The sequence below is a fragment of the Macrosteles quadrilineatus genome, unplaced genomic scaffold (assembly GCF_028750875.1).
Source record: "Macrosteles quadrilineatus isolate MER2022 unplaced genomic scaffold, UCM_ALF_1.0 Scaffold_9__3_contigs__length_116548681, whole genome shotgun sequence".
In the NCBI taxonomy this organism is placed as follows: domain Eukaryota; kingdom Metazoa; phylum Arthropoda; class Insecta; order Hemiptera; family Cicadellidae; genus Macrosteles; species Macrosteles quadrilineatus.
The window spans coordinates 21,119,066-21,134,153 of NW_026542602.1; the positions used below are offsets into that span (position 1 = coordinate 21,119,066).

General features: G+C 33.2%; 1 protein-coding gene across 1 annotated transcript in view; it reads right to left on the reverse strand.

Annotated features, from left to right (window-relative positions):
- LOC129002617 (rap guanine nucleotide exchange factor 4) overlaps positions 1 to 14,783 on the reverse strand; it is a 140,053-nt gene extending 125,270 nt beyond the window's left edge. The window contains exon 1 of the mRNA XM_054430561.1: positions 14,645 to 14,783. The gene's annotated coding sequence lies outside the window, so the exon portion shown is untranslated. The remainder of the gene's footprint in view (positions 1 to 14,644) is intronic.
- Between the last annotated feature and the right edge of the window lie 305 nt (positions 14,784 to 15,088).

Sequence of the window (15,088 nt, forward strand, 5' to 3'; positions counted from 1 at the left end):
TGGTTGAATACAGTATAATGTAATTATAACCATATACAGTAGGCCTAATGGTTAAACAGTAATAGACTGAATTATTTTGCAACCAAAACCCTATAGAAAAGTTAAATTTAAATGCAAATGATTGATTAAAATGTTGTATTAAATAAATTAGATAAATTAAATAAATTAAATCCCTGAACGCCTTGTTGTAAGCTTGGTTAAGAGGAGGAAGAATTATGTAAACAATATATTTGCAGATTTAGCGTTATTATGGCGTTCCTTCTTTAAAAAAAGAAAATATTTCACTAAAACCATATGACGGGCAAACACATCATTTTATAAATGACCGAATTAGCCAGTGTAAATTAAATTGTTAAACAAGTCCAAAAGTTTTAAGTTTATAAGGTAATAATACAACTTTGAAATTTGGATTTGTTAAAGAAAATACACTTCCAATCCGTAAATCATTTTATTGGAAACATAATATATTTATGTTTATCTACGCCAGTGGCATTTCAAACAGTTTCTTAGAATGAAACGGTCCAAACCCAATTTGAATATTTTTTACGTGTTTTTGCACACAAAAATAAACGAATCGACGTTCTGTAACCGGTAATAAAAATCAACCTATGAAACTTTGAACGTAATATAATTAAGTTTGTTCTTACTAAACCCCAATCATATCCAACTGATCGTCTTACACTCCACGTAGAGAAAATTACACTTGACGCGGAAATCTCGTTTGAAAAGCTCTTAAGCGGATTCTAATGCATGGTTTTATTAATGGATGTTATCAGAGAAAAGTTGTAATCACATTTCAAATAACCTTACAGATTTTCTGAGCCTATTATTCCCTAATAAAAAAAATAATTAAAAGATGTTATATGTGTAACAGGTTTAAATAGGTACCTGCCAATCTCAATTTTATTAATGTTAAATTTAAATACTTAAAGCAAATAATATGGTAGACAACTACCTTATTATTTTAAGTTTTATAGGTAATTGTCGTGTTAAATTTCATCATAGTGTGATATATACCTGTAATTAAAACGTCCATCTCTTTAGTTGTATTTAATTAATTACTCCGAATGAAAATAATTTCTACCACTAAACTTTAATCTCAGGTATTTAATATTTCATTTACATTATTTTTCAATGAGGTATATTATATCAATTTCCCATCAAACTATAAACACGTTGTAATATACAGTTTAACTAAAACTTTGTCTAAGAAAAAAAAATTATCTTAAAAATATTTATTACAAAACTAAACCTTTAGGCATCGTGACACAGCCTAAAAATACTGAAGAAAATCATACGGATATGTTTTCGTATCGGTTTGGTGATAAAATACATATATTTTTCCAACACTTCCTTAACACTAATTAACATTAAGTGGGTATTAAATTTACTCAAATTTTAGCTTATGAACATGAGCAGGCTTTGTTTTATCGTTTTTTAGTTTTCACTAATAATATATTAATTACCTGCAGAGATTAATTCACATCATGCACAATAAAGGCATATTATTTAACATCCAAGAAGTTTTGCAATGAATTTATTTACATAACAGAATCCATAGCAAACTTGAAGTCATTAATACAAACTGAAGGAACTACAGGCCAGTAAACAAGAGCCCGTTTAGAATGGAGGACGGAAATGAAATTAGGGATGCTAACTAAGCTGTGCCTTCCCCAAATCAGGTAAAACATCTGCTCGTCAAGCATACGGCAAGAAAACTATCAGCAACTTTAACGCAACAATAAATAATTTTTATAACTCTTTTTATATATTTTTATTTCATTTTAATATATGTTTGGGCTGGTATTTTCTGTCTATACGTGTTCAATAATTGTACAAATTATGTAGGTAGGTATCAAAAGCCCTACACAGGTAATGTTTTTATTGGAAACAAATCCAAAATTTTATTTTAGAAATAGTTATTTCAAATCAAAAATATTGTAATTTGGCACTTATTGTCAGTATACAATAACTATTCCCTATTTTATTTTGACAAACAAATTATGGATTTATGTTCATGATTGCGAAAAATTTTGAAGTTGAGGTGTAGGCCTACGCACAATGCAATCGTTAACTATGTCTGTACATGAACGTATTGTTATGTTATTATTATGATCTGTAATTTTGGATACTATAATAGAGATTAGTATAATATTATTTTTAGATCATGTCTTTGCTGAGAGATAAAGTATAAAATATAAATCCGTTTGAAATTTATTGTAAACTTTCTATGAATATAACACTCCCCAGTATTATGAAAGCGAAGCATGATACCTAATATTACTTAATGATTTAGGTAAATTTATTTTTACTTGCATTTTACCTTTTTCTTTTCTTTGTTTTTTTTTCTGAATGGTATAACAGTTGCCTCACATTAATGCTAATAATGCAGGCCTCCTTTAAATAATATTTACTCAAGGAAATAGTCCAAGAAAATGGAGAAATAGAAAGACACAAGGTATAAACGAATTTAACATACATAAATGTTTTCTCATGGAAATACAGTTCTTCATTCAAATCAAATAATGTAGAATTTACTCGTTATTTTTAGAAGAGAGTGTAATTTGAAGGAATATTGAACTAAAATTGAAAGTAAATACTAGATAAAGTACGTTTGATTCAACCATTTCTAAACAAAAATATTTATTACAAAGCAATGTCGGATTTTTACAAAAGACATACTCAACCCCGTCTAGTTGTTTAAAACTGGAGCTCAATTTTTACAATCCCAAAGACGTACAAATTTATTGTTAAATATTGAGGGAGGAGTCTTTTATAACCAAAAAATAAGCTTTTTAACCATCAAAGTTTACATATTTAAGCTTAACACGATGGGATTAAAAAGTCGTGTGCAATGTTTGTAAAAATCACGTAATATATGGGTCAGTATTAGTTTTTCATGTCTTAGAAAATATTGTAACTGTCAGAGAGTGCTCTATTATTTATGTTACTAACTGTTGATTTTTGGTGTGGGATTTTGACCTCTAACTCAAGACGCTGATTAATTAGATTTTCCTGCTAACCATATGTGTACCTCTTCAATTAATAATCCAAAATTAAACAGATCGTGTGAGTAGGTATGTTTACAAACAATACAGCTGAAATATTATCGTTTTCATCACGAACGTTTTTTTAATTACCAAGGCAACCATATGGGATTGAGATAGCCTATCGTCTTGTTTGTTTTTTTTTTCAATTATCACTACGTAAATATATCCAAGTAACAGAGAATGGATTTTTTTCAAATGCTAAGATCATAGTTCTTTGTGGTAGGAAACTGTTATGATTTGGAAAAAGCTTGATTAAAAATCTATTTTAAAATTGTTTATAGGATTTACCTTTATCCAACTTTAAGCCATTAAAAGGTGTTCCTACAAATTGTTTTAACTTTTTATTTACACTAAACATGTTCCCAATAGCCATACATTCTCATAGCTATACATTGTATTAAAATCATTACGGTTTAAATCAAATCCACACCAGAGCCTATTTAAATAATATAAATATAATGTGAGGTTATTTAACATTCTATTAGTCCACTACAAAGCCAGATGGTTATACAGGGTACACTGTGTGAGTTGTAATACTTGTTCGCCAAACAGATTACATTTCAGTACTGATCAAAACTGACAAACTTTACACCTCTGGCAACAACATAATTTGTGATGCTTTCTGTTTGATGTAATTATCTTGGATTATTACATCACTCCGACACTACCAACACTCTGGTATGGACTTTATAATTAAATTTTTTTCTTTCTTTTGTATTTTACATCGTATTTATCGAACTTTTTTTGTTTTGTATCCGATCAAATCCTACTATGCGTGTGTTCGCCATTTCTCTATAAAAACCAAATTTTTGCGTGTAATTTTGATGCCCTGGAATTGTTGAAACCTAACGTTGACCTTTTATGAAATGGCTTTAATTAGCAGTAATCGATGACAAATGACTTTTAGGTCTAGAATGAATGAATGAATGAATGAATGAATTATCTCTTTATTCCAACAAATTATTTACAATATTAAATCAATCTAACTTTAAATATAACCTGGAACCTTTATATTAGAACAATACCACCATAACAACTCGTCTATCCAAACAGTTTATGATGGTATACTTGATTTCACACGCGCGTAAATAGAATCATTGACTTCAGATATTGAAGCAGAAATTCCACATTTACTTACAAGTTACCTAACAGTATGGCGAGGACTTGTATATAAGCTACACACCATTCTTAATAACTATACAGGGTGGCTGAAAAGTAACTTGCACCCCCACTTAACTTTTCAACCATTTGAGATATTTGAAATCAGTTTGCGGCAACCTTCTTAGATATGAGGGGCTTCAATAATTATGGTCAATTTTGAAAATTTTGCCCTTAGGGGTAGCGGGGGTAGGGGGTAGCTCAAAATTTTTAAATGACAAGAATAGTCGAGTTTGGTATCATTTTACAGGTCTTGACAAAACATGAACATTGACATAAAGAAAACCAAAATCGGCTCACTAACAACAAAATGGCGCACTAAAACGTTTCAAATCCAAATAACCATGAGGGTGGCAAAAAAATAACTTGCACCCTCTTTGACTTTTTCACTATATGAGATATTTGAAATCGGTTTGCGGCAACTTGTTTGGAAATAAAAGGCTACAATAATCATGGTCAGTTTTGATAATTTTGCCCTTAGGGGTAGCGGGGGTAGTGGGTAGCTTAAAATTTTCAAATAGCAACTATAGTCGAGTTTGGTATCATTTTGTAGGTCTTAACAAAACATAACAATTAACATAAAGAAAATAGAAATCGGACCATTATAACAAAATGGCAGCTAAAAATGATTAAGACAATGGTTATTCAAAGTAATTTTGCGCTGCCATTTTGTTATTAATGGTCCGATTTCTATTTTCTTTATGTTAATTGTTATGTTTCATCAAGACCTACAAAATGATACCAAACTCGACTATACTTGCTGTTTGAAAATTTTAAGCTACCCCCTACCCCCGCTACCCCTAAGGGCAAAATTTTCAAAACTGACCATGATTATTGTAGCCTTTCATTTCCAAACAAGTTGCCGCAAACCGATTTTCAAATATCTCAAATAGTGAAAAAGTTAAAGAGGGTGCAAGTTATTTTTTTGCCACCCTCATGGTTATTTCGATTTGAAACGTTTTAGTGCGCCATTTTGTTGTTAAAGAGCCGATTTTGGTTTTCTTTATGTCAATGTTCATGTTTCGTCAAGACCTGTAAAATGATACCAAACTTGACTATACTTGTCATTTAAAAATTTTGAGCTACCCCCTGCCCCCGCTACCCCTAAGGAAAAAATTTTAAAAATTGACCATAAATATTGTGGCCCCTCATTTCTAAAAAGGTTGCCGCAAACCGATTTCAAATATCCCAAATGGTTGAAAAGTTAAAGGGGGGTGCAAGTTACTTTTCAGCCACCCTGTATATAACAAGAATACAATTGTTTTCAGTGGACATAATCCATCCATCACACAGCACAATAATTTACCCAGTTAAAACTCAAAAATGAGTCATTCAGAAATAACTTAAAAGGAATTTGATGAGTTTTATTTAAAAGTTACATGAAAATGGTTTTAGGCTTGAAAATGTAATTTTAAAATGAAAAATTAGAATCCTACTTCCTAAGATAAAGAGCTTATATTGTTATTTCCGGCTGGTTTGCTATTCTCGGGTACAAGAGAGATAAAATATTGCATCGGTTGATTTTTATGTTTTAATTTCATTTAATATCGTAAAATATATAGGTAAATATTGTAACAATCATTATTAATAGCTCATGTGAAAACTCTGAAGATGTAGTAATTTAATCCTGTAGTAATACTATTTATATGCTATGTATTTTAGTTTAAACATGTAGAAAGATGTTAATATTACTAATATTACTAAATGCACTAAATTGTTAAACATATAAAATATCAAATTAACATTTTCAGTAATTCAATTTAATAATTTTGTGAACTCATTGGGATAAAGTAAAATGTCTTATAATAACCTAATGATTAAAGAAAGAAATACCCCTGACGCAGCAAACCTGAAGAGAGTGCAAATTTCTACTTCTCTAATTGGATTTCCAATAAGATAATTTCTTTAACATGACAAATATATTCACAATAAAAAAAAAAAACATTAGGTGTATGGGTTCTTGGGGTTTCTGCAACAAATAAGGGATTAAAGTTGGCTTTGTTTTTTGTTGTTGCTTAGAAAGAATTCTAGAACGGGTATGTATATGATTAACTGTTTGAAAATTTGAAGAGATATACTTAGACGGCATGTAAAAATAAAACAGTGAATACTTCATAATTTGAAGTAGTTGCTACATCAAATAAGTAATAACATGTACTGATTACACTTTGTAAAAGTTTAGAAAAATCAAAAAAGAAGATATGGACAGTTTACTATAAATACGAGTATATTGATGTTATCTTATAAAATCATTACAATAAGATCTTACGAGGATTGAATATTATATTACATAAAGCATTATTGTATGTTCTAATCCATCGAATTATAATTTAATACTTTTAGGTCAGTGGTGTCAACTATTATTATTGCCCGTGTAGAAAATAGCTAACTATAAACTCATCAAGATATTTAAGCAATGCGACGCTTTTGACGAAATCTAAATAGGTTTAACGTAGATCTAGTGATCGTCTTAACCTTTCCACAGAGAAAATTACACTTGACGTCAAAATCTCGGGTGAAAAGCTCTTAAGTGGATTCCAGTGCACGGTTCTTTTGATGGAGTTTATCAGAGAAAAGTTGCACACAAAGTTAAATCTTATCTCTTCACTTCCTACATTGTAAACTCATTGCATTGTTATAAATAGCTTACATACGTTAATTGTCATGTAATTGTATTCATCATTAATTACTTTGCGATATGAAAAATGACTAACTTATTTGTTATTATCTAGTCATTATATAATAACAAACGATGAGATGTGTGCTCGGTTACGACTATTCAAAGTATTAAAAAACTGTAGTGAGTGAGTGAAGGTCTATCAGTCATATTTAAATTGTAGCCCTGTAGGAAGAAATCGTTGGCAATCAAAATCCCTTATATGCAAACGAACACAAAGATATGCATATTTAAATAAGCTTCGCTTGAAAATATTGTGTTGATAATATATCCATGGCAAGTTTTATTAAACCTGAATACTAAGTAAATGTAATGCCTTCTAAAACCGGGACACACCGAAACTTTATTTACATTTAGTATCATGTTATTTGAATATTGAATGTTTTCCTGAATTTTAAGTAAACCAAAGTTGTTTGAATGTTTAAAGACTATCATATAGTAATGAAGTAAGTAAGTAATAGGGTCATAAAATACAATGAAGACAAACCATTCATAAACTATCTGTATCTTATGATGTATTATGTTAAGATAAAATATAAGACACTGCGATGCGTTTGTAACTTACCTTCTTAGGCACTTTCTTTCGGTAAGTTTTAAAAGTGAAATCATGTTATCAAGACAGAGAGAGATGTAAATAAATCTGTGTAAGAAAAAGACGGAATAAAGTATGTTCAGGAAAAGGAAGGTCTGCTTTGAGATTAATTCAAACGAAAGAATTCTTTACGTTTTAACACAACGCTAATTTGTATAATTAGGATTATCTTAAGGCCTATATCCATAGCCTTTAAAAACCTGCGATACTATTTTGAAATACTGTTAAATTAAATCGTGATTACACTACTATCATTTAAATAGTAACACACATGCCATTTTGTTCATTAAATATATACTGTTTTTAATTTTGTTTTAAAAGAAACAAGCCTTAAGAACTATGCCTACAACGTTCACCAACATTTGAATAATCTGTCAAGTGATCCATCACTTGCTAATTGTCGCTTTAGTTGTGAGATTTGTACCACTAACTTGAGCTCCCTTGTGATTTAGATAATCATGTCTCAGAGGACCAGAATTGAATCAATAATTTGACTCATTAAAACGTGGATAGTATAACAAGCTTTGAATACTTGTTTCTTGGAAATGATTTTTTTAAATACCAAACTTATTTATTTTCAAGCTACCACTAGATAATAGGAGCCAAGCAGATAATATGTTTATGTCTTATACATAAAGTACTATAATGCTGGAGTCAAAATGTGTGTTTTAATGTAAATTACAACATAAAAATAATAATATGGTACAGTAATTATACCATGAAAGTGTAAGCATAATTTTATTCACATGTACGTTTTAAGATAATAATGAAATTATTCTGTAAAATCTAAGAATTTAAGAGTTAAATAAAGATAGCAGTTTCTTTCGTAAATGAATAACTCGTATTTAAACAGCGTATTTAATTAGCGTATGCATATTCAATCTGAAAATCAGTTTGCAAATCTTCCTCCATTTACCTCAGGGCTTTCTTTCCTGGAGTGCTCAGTCGGCGTGTTTAAATGAGAAATAAACATCCACAAAAAGACCTAACAAAGGGTCCGGAGATTAAATAATGTGGTAACACTTAACATGTTTGTGTGAATAATGAATTAAAAATACGCTACGATATTTTCTTTGAGGTAGCATGCAAACTTAAATCGTGACTCTGAGCCTAAACATTGGAGGTATAGTACGTGTTCTCATTTAATGTGACCATTGATTAATAGTTTACATGCGTTAATTGTCACATAATTGTATTCATAGTTAAATACCTTACAGGCACGCTTGTTGTGGTACGTCGTAAATTATAACTCAATAACTCAATAACTCATTTATTTAGCCAGATCAACATTACAAATGCATTAGCCAAGTCAAATTTACTAAAAATAACTATTAACTAACTTTTAAAATAATTAAAATTCATTAGGACTGTCCGTCAGCGAGAAAGGCGCGGACACTGTAGTAGCCTTTACCCACGAGAAATGACCTCAAGTGCCTTTTGAAGCATCCCGGATCTGATGTGGACTTGATTTGAAGTGGGAGAGCATTGAACAGTTTGATGGCATTATAGTTTAGATGTCTTTCAAAGAATGTGGTTGAATGGGCTGGAATTCTCAGATTGAAAGTATTGCGAAGCAGATATGAGTGGGTGGTTGTGGTGTGGAAATGAGAATAATTTGACTTCAGAAAAGTGAGGACTTCTAGAATGTAAATACAGGGAAAAGTTAGAATTGCTGATGATTTAAATACAGCTCTACAAGTTTGTTTGTAGGGAAGACCGTGAATTATTCTGATAGCTCTCCTTTGAAGGCGAAAAAGGAAATGGGTTCTTGTGCTTTCACCTCCCCTTAGTGCAACTGCATATATCATGTGTGGATAAAGGACACCGTAGTAAGCAGTAAGAAGTACATCTTTGTTTGAAAATTTTGCTAGCTGGCGCAGAAGAAAAATTCCTGAACTGATCTTTCTACAGACAGAATCAATGTGGGGTTTGAAACACAAGTTCTCGTCCAACAACAAACCCAGGAATTTTACTTGAGCAGTGGTTTCAGTTTCAGTGTCGTCCAAAATAAATTTTTTTTTTGTTTTTGGTTTTCCTAATTGAGAATTCAACGAGCTGAGTTTTTGTTGGATTGATTTTGAGGAGATTTTCGTCGAACCACTGCAACAAGCAACTGGCTTGTATAAAGGCACACATGTCTAGTTCGAGTCGGTTTGGGCTGGAGACAGCGAGAGAGGTGTCGTCAGCAAAAAGACATATTTCACCCTTTTGAACAACTGATGGGAGGTCGTTAATAAAGAGGAGGAACAGTACCGGACCAAGAACCGACCCCTGAGGCACTCCACTGACGATCGTGCGAGTAGAGGATCTGTGAGGGCGTAGACACCCAGTGCTATCCACTGCTTTCACCTCCACATATTGACTTCGGTTGGCAAGGTAAGACGAGATCCATTGTAGTGACAGCCCTCTAATTCCATAAGAGTGTAACTTCTGCTTGAGAAGGTCATGATCTACTGTGTCGAATGCTTTGGTCAGGTTGAAGAAGAATCCCAAAGCTTTCTCACCTCTATCTAGTGCGCTGACCACAGTCGATACAAGGTGATAAATTGCGTCTGTTGTCGACCTGTTTTTTACGAACCCAAACTGTTTACTGGTGAGTATGTTATTTTTATGTAGAAATTCCAGCAATCTTTTTAGGAATAATCTTTCAAAAAGTTTGGAAAACGTTGACACAATTGATATTGGCCTGTAGTTATCGCACAGACGATCATCCCCCTTTTTAGCGAATTTCCCTATAGGGAAGTAGCTATTACCGTAGGTCTCATGGTAAGACCTAAGCCCGGGACCGATTTACTTTTTCATTTTGATGTCCCCAGAGGCCAAAAACACCATTCGTTCAAATTTTTATATATCTATATATATATATATATATATATATATATATATATATATATATATATATATGTGTGTGTGTCCATCCGCACGATAACTTGAGTAATTTTTGTCCGATTTTGATAAAATTTGGTTTGAAGGTGTAAGGCGGGGTAAACTTGAACGAGTTCGCGAACCAGCATGATCGGACTATGGGAACGGGGGTTTATGGGGGGTTTTATGGGGTAAAAATAGGTTTTTCCCATTTTTGACCCTAAAAACACAAAATTTCATAATTTCCTTTTAAACCATTTTGTAGAGCTTAAAAAAACAAATAATTTAGTATATTGAAGCGTTATTATGCGCCTAATTGTTACGGAGAAAATTCAAAAAAATTGTAATTTCAAAATTCCCATGTTATTCTTATGGAGAATAAGTCAATGTTGTAGTTTGCTTGTTTATGAACATATTTTGATCAAATTTGGAAAATACATTAATTTCTTACCAAACCACAGTACCTTGTAACATTTTACATGAAAAAAACTTTTTACCCTCCCTGTTGCAGCAAACCAAAATACTCATTAAACTAATTCTGTTTAAATAGGGAATAAATGTGATATTTTTAAGGAGACATTTTAGTTTAAATCCAATCGGACAAATGGAAATTCGCTAAGTCTGCAGGTTTGCTGCGGCGGGGGTATTATATATAGGCTTAACAACAGAGAGCTTTAGAGTATCAGGAAACTGACCAGAAATAAAGGACGAATTAATTAAATGAGTTAGAGGTGTCAAGATTACATCACCTATTTATTTTAATAGCCTTGGGGGTATTTCATCTGTGCCGGCTGAACTCTTATTTTTCATCAACCTTATCTCAGTTGCAACTTCTTTTTCAGTTGTTGGGCAAAGGAAGAGGGAATTTGACACATGCCTTGTACAGCTGTTAGTACCCTTTTTATTTGACTGGCTGCCAATCTCAACAAAGAAATTATTAAATCGATCAGCTACTAATTGTGGATCTGTGATTAAATAACCTTTCTCATCGAGGAGGTGGGGTTCCTTAAATTGTTTGTTTGTTCCATTTTTATTTTCATTAATTGTATCCCATATAGCCTTGCTTTTATTTTCTGCCTGGTTTATTTTACATAAATACAGTTCAGATTTCTTTTGCCTCACAAGTTTTCTAAAATTGGATTTTATTCTTAAATAATATTGTCTCATGTAATGTTCGGAGGGAAGATCTTTTGTTCTGTTGTATAGGTCAATCATTTCTGTCCTTTTTTGGCACATTTCTTTGTCTAAAACTACACGACCTGTGTTTTTCCTTTCTTTTACTTTCTTTCTTTTCAATGGAAATGCTATTTCAAATATGTGGCGTAACTGGCTTTCAAAATTGGAAAATTTGTCATTCATTGTTGTTGCGTTGTACACTGATATCCAGTTCTGTTGCTTAAGTAATAGCTTAAAGTATAGCTTTGTATTATTATTAAACTTTCTGGAAAATTTATATTTTATTAGATTATCTCTGTCATTCAGTGAACAGTTTATGGAAGCTAACTGGGCGTGGTGGTCTGAGAGGGCTGTCACAAGAACTTCACTTTTAATTCTTTTATTATCTATGTCAGTAAATATATGATCTATCAAGGATCTAGAACATTTGAACTCCCTTGTATATGAACTTATCGTGTTTCTGAGTCCAAAAGATCTCATAATGGTTGTCAGCTTATCTGTTACGAAGGAAGTTTTAGACAGATCAATATTTAAATCACCAACAACAAAGATTTTTTGGTTGAAATTTACAAGCTTATCAAGGCATCCAGTCATGTTCTCAAAAAATAAATCGTGTTTATTAGTCGGGGGTCTATATACAGCAATGACGAGTATGATTTCATTTTCTAAATACAGTTTTGAAGCAGCTAATTCGCACTCACCTTCCACACAAAACTCAGACACATCTACTTTTGTGCTCCTTAAAAAATTACTTACAAAAATACCGACACCACCTCTCTGCATTGATGATCGGCAGAAAGCAGCCACATTTGTATAACCATTGAGCATAATCGTCTCAAACTCCGTGTCTCTCAGATTGTGTTCAGACAGACATATCACGTCAGGCAATTCATCTTGCAGGAACACATCAAACAGTTCTATTTTGTCTGAGAGACCTCTTATATTTTGGTGAAGCAGTTTCAGACAGTCCGGATGCACCTCGCCCACACCTGCGCCGGGCTCATCCAAGGTACGCGGTACTGCCTCCGGGCTAGCCCAAAAAAATCTGAATTGACAAAAACCCGACCACCCCCCTCCCTAAAATCTGTTCGATCAGAGCAAGTGTTCGAATGGCCTTTGTAAGAGGAGGAAAGTGCTTGGGTAGAATTCTTAGGATGTCCCTGAGGAGGGGAACCTATGTTCTGAGATAGGGATTTCTTTGGATGGGTTATTAGATTCCCCAAAGCAATCGCAAAACGATGCTTTCCCCTGGCATTCAAATGCAAACCATGCCTAGTGTAGCACAGTCTGTCGAGATTTGAAAGTGATAAAAACAGCCCATTGTGGAAGGTTTCGACAAGGGATTTGATTTGTTGGTTGGTTGTCGAGATGATTGGGTTTAGTGGAGGTTGGTCGTGGCGCAAAGGCAATCCCACGACAACGATGTTGGTGTGCTGCGCGGCCCTCATCACAGTCTCCAGCTCAACGACTAGGCTACCACAATGTCCGTTAACAAAGTCGTTTGTACCACCTACTATAACTAGAAAATCATCTTTAGACATGCTAGGCAAGACGGTTGGCACACCCTCGACAACTCTCTTAATATTAGCACCAGGTTTCACACTACAGCTAACATTGAAGGCATCCCTAATAGAGTCATTTTTTAACATGCAGTCTTTTATACCACGACCATGACTATCTGCAAACACTCTAATGTTGTGCTTAGGAGGTTTTGACAAAAGTTCATTTTGTATTTTAACAGTTTCGCCAATATTAGTGCTACATTTACCATTTTTATTTTCATTTCTCTTACTTATAAGTCCAAATAGAATATTTGGGACTAAATTGGCTCTTTTCGCCAAGAGCTCAATTTTACGTGTAAAAAACCTGATTTAGAAAAATTGCGAGAGCTGAAAAGACATTTTCGCCCGTGCCTCAAACAAAATTTTACGCCATACTGCACACTTGTTTAAATTTGTAACCAATAAAAAAGTCCTTATCTGGGTTACTTTTAAAATTATCTCTTAAAATGAGTACACTTTAAAGACAGTCATGTTGTTTTTAGACGCCACAGGTATTACTCTATCAGTTGCAATCCAATTCGCATATATATTACAGGGTATTCAAAGTAATAAAAACAAGAAATTTATTAAACGTACCGAAGAATATTTATTAATCTAATATAATGACCTGATGGTGATTTGTAATTTTTAGCGAATTTCCCTATAGGGAAGTAGCTATTACCGTAGGTCTCATGGTAAGACTTAGGCCCGGGACCGATTCACTTTTTCATTTTAATGTCCCCAGAGGCCAAAAACACCATTCGTTCAAATTTTTATATATGTATATATATATATATATATATATAGATTTATATATATATATGTGTGTCCGTGAACACGATAACTTGAGTAATTTTTATCCGATTTTGATGAAATTTGGTTTGAAGGTGTAAGGCGGGATAAACTTGAATGAGTTCGCGATCCAGCATGATCGGACCATGGGAACAGGGTTTTATGGGGGGTTTTATGGGGTAAAAATTGGGTTTTCTCACTTCTTACCCTCAAAACACAAAATTTCCCAATTTTTCTCTAAACCTTCTTAAAGAGCTTAAAAAAACAAACAATTCAGTATATCAAAGTGTTTTAGTACGGTTATTGGTTACAGAGAAATCTAAAAAAATGGTAAATTTAAAATTCCCATGTTATTCTTATGGAGAATATTGTAAAATGTTGTAGTTTGCTTGTTTATGGATATATTTTGATCAAACTTGGCAAATTTATTTATTTTATAGTAAGCTATCAATATTTTACTAAAAACACACTACTTTATTAGTTTCCTTGTAGCAGCAAACCTAGGTACTCGTTAAACCTAATGTTATTTAAATAGATCAATTGAAAATCAATTCGGCCAAATGGAAATTCGCTTAGACGGCAGGTTTGCTGCGGCGGGGGTATTTTTTTACATAATGAGTGGATAAATGTTAAAGCTGTACACATTAAAAGCTGATTATCCTTAACTTCAGCTGGTTTTTAAAGCCAACCAGGACCAATAAGAATAACAATATACTTTTTTAGACTCAATAGGCACGTATTGAGTTTTAACAGACACTTGGATTATTTTATAATATAATTAAAGTCTACTTACGTGTTACACCTCGCTCCAAATCCTCGTAGTACCCTGCGACCGCTAGTTGGTGTAAGACTATGTGGGGTAGTCTGTTGAGAGTATCTACCCTGCGTAGTCTGGTGGCGATCAACTCAACGTCCTTCACTGAGCGATCACCAGGCCTGGGGACAGACGATGACAGTTAGAAGTGTTTGATTTAGCCTGCGACCGCGAGTTGGTGTAAGACTGAGTGGGGTAGTCTGTTGAGAGTATCTACCCTGCGTAGTCTGGTGGCGATCAACTCAACGTCCTTCACTGAGCGATCACTAGGCCTGGGAACAGACGATGACAGTTAGAAGTGTTTCATTTACCCTGCGACCGCGAGTTGGTGTAAGACTATGTGGGGTAGTCTGTTGAGAGTATCTACCCTGCGTAGTCTGGTGGCGATCAACTCAACGTCCTTCACTGAGCGATCACCAGGCC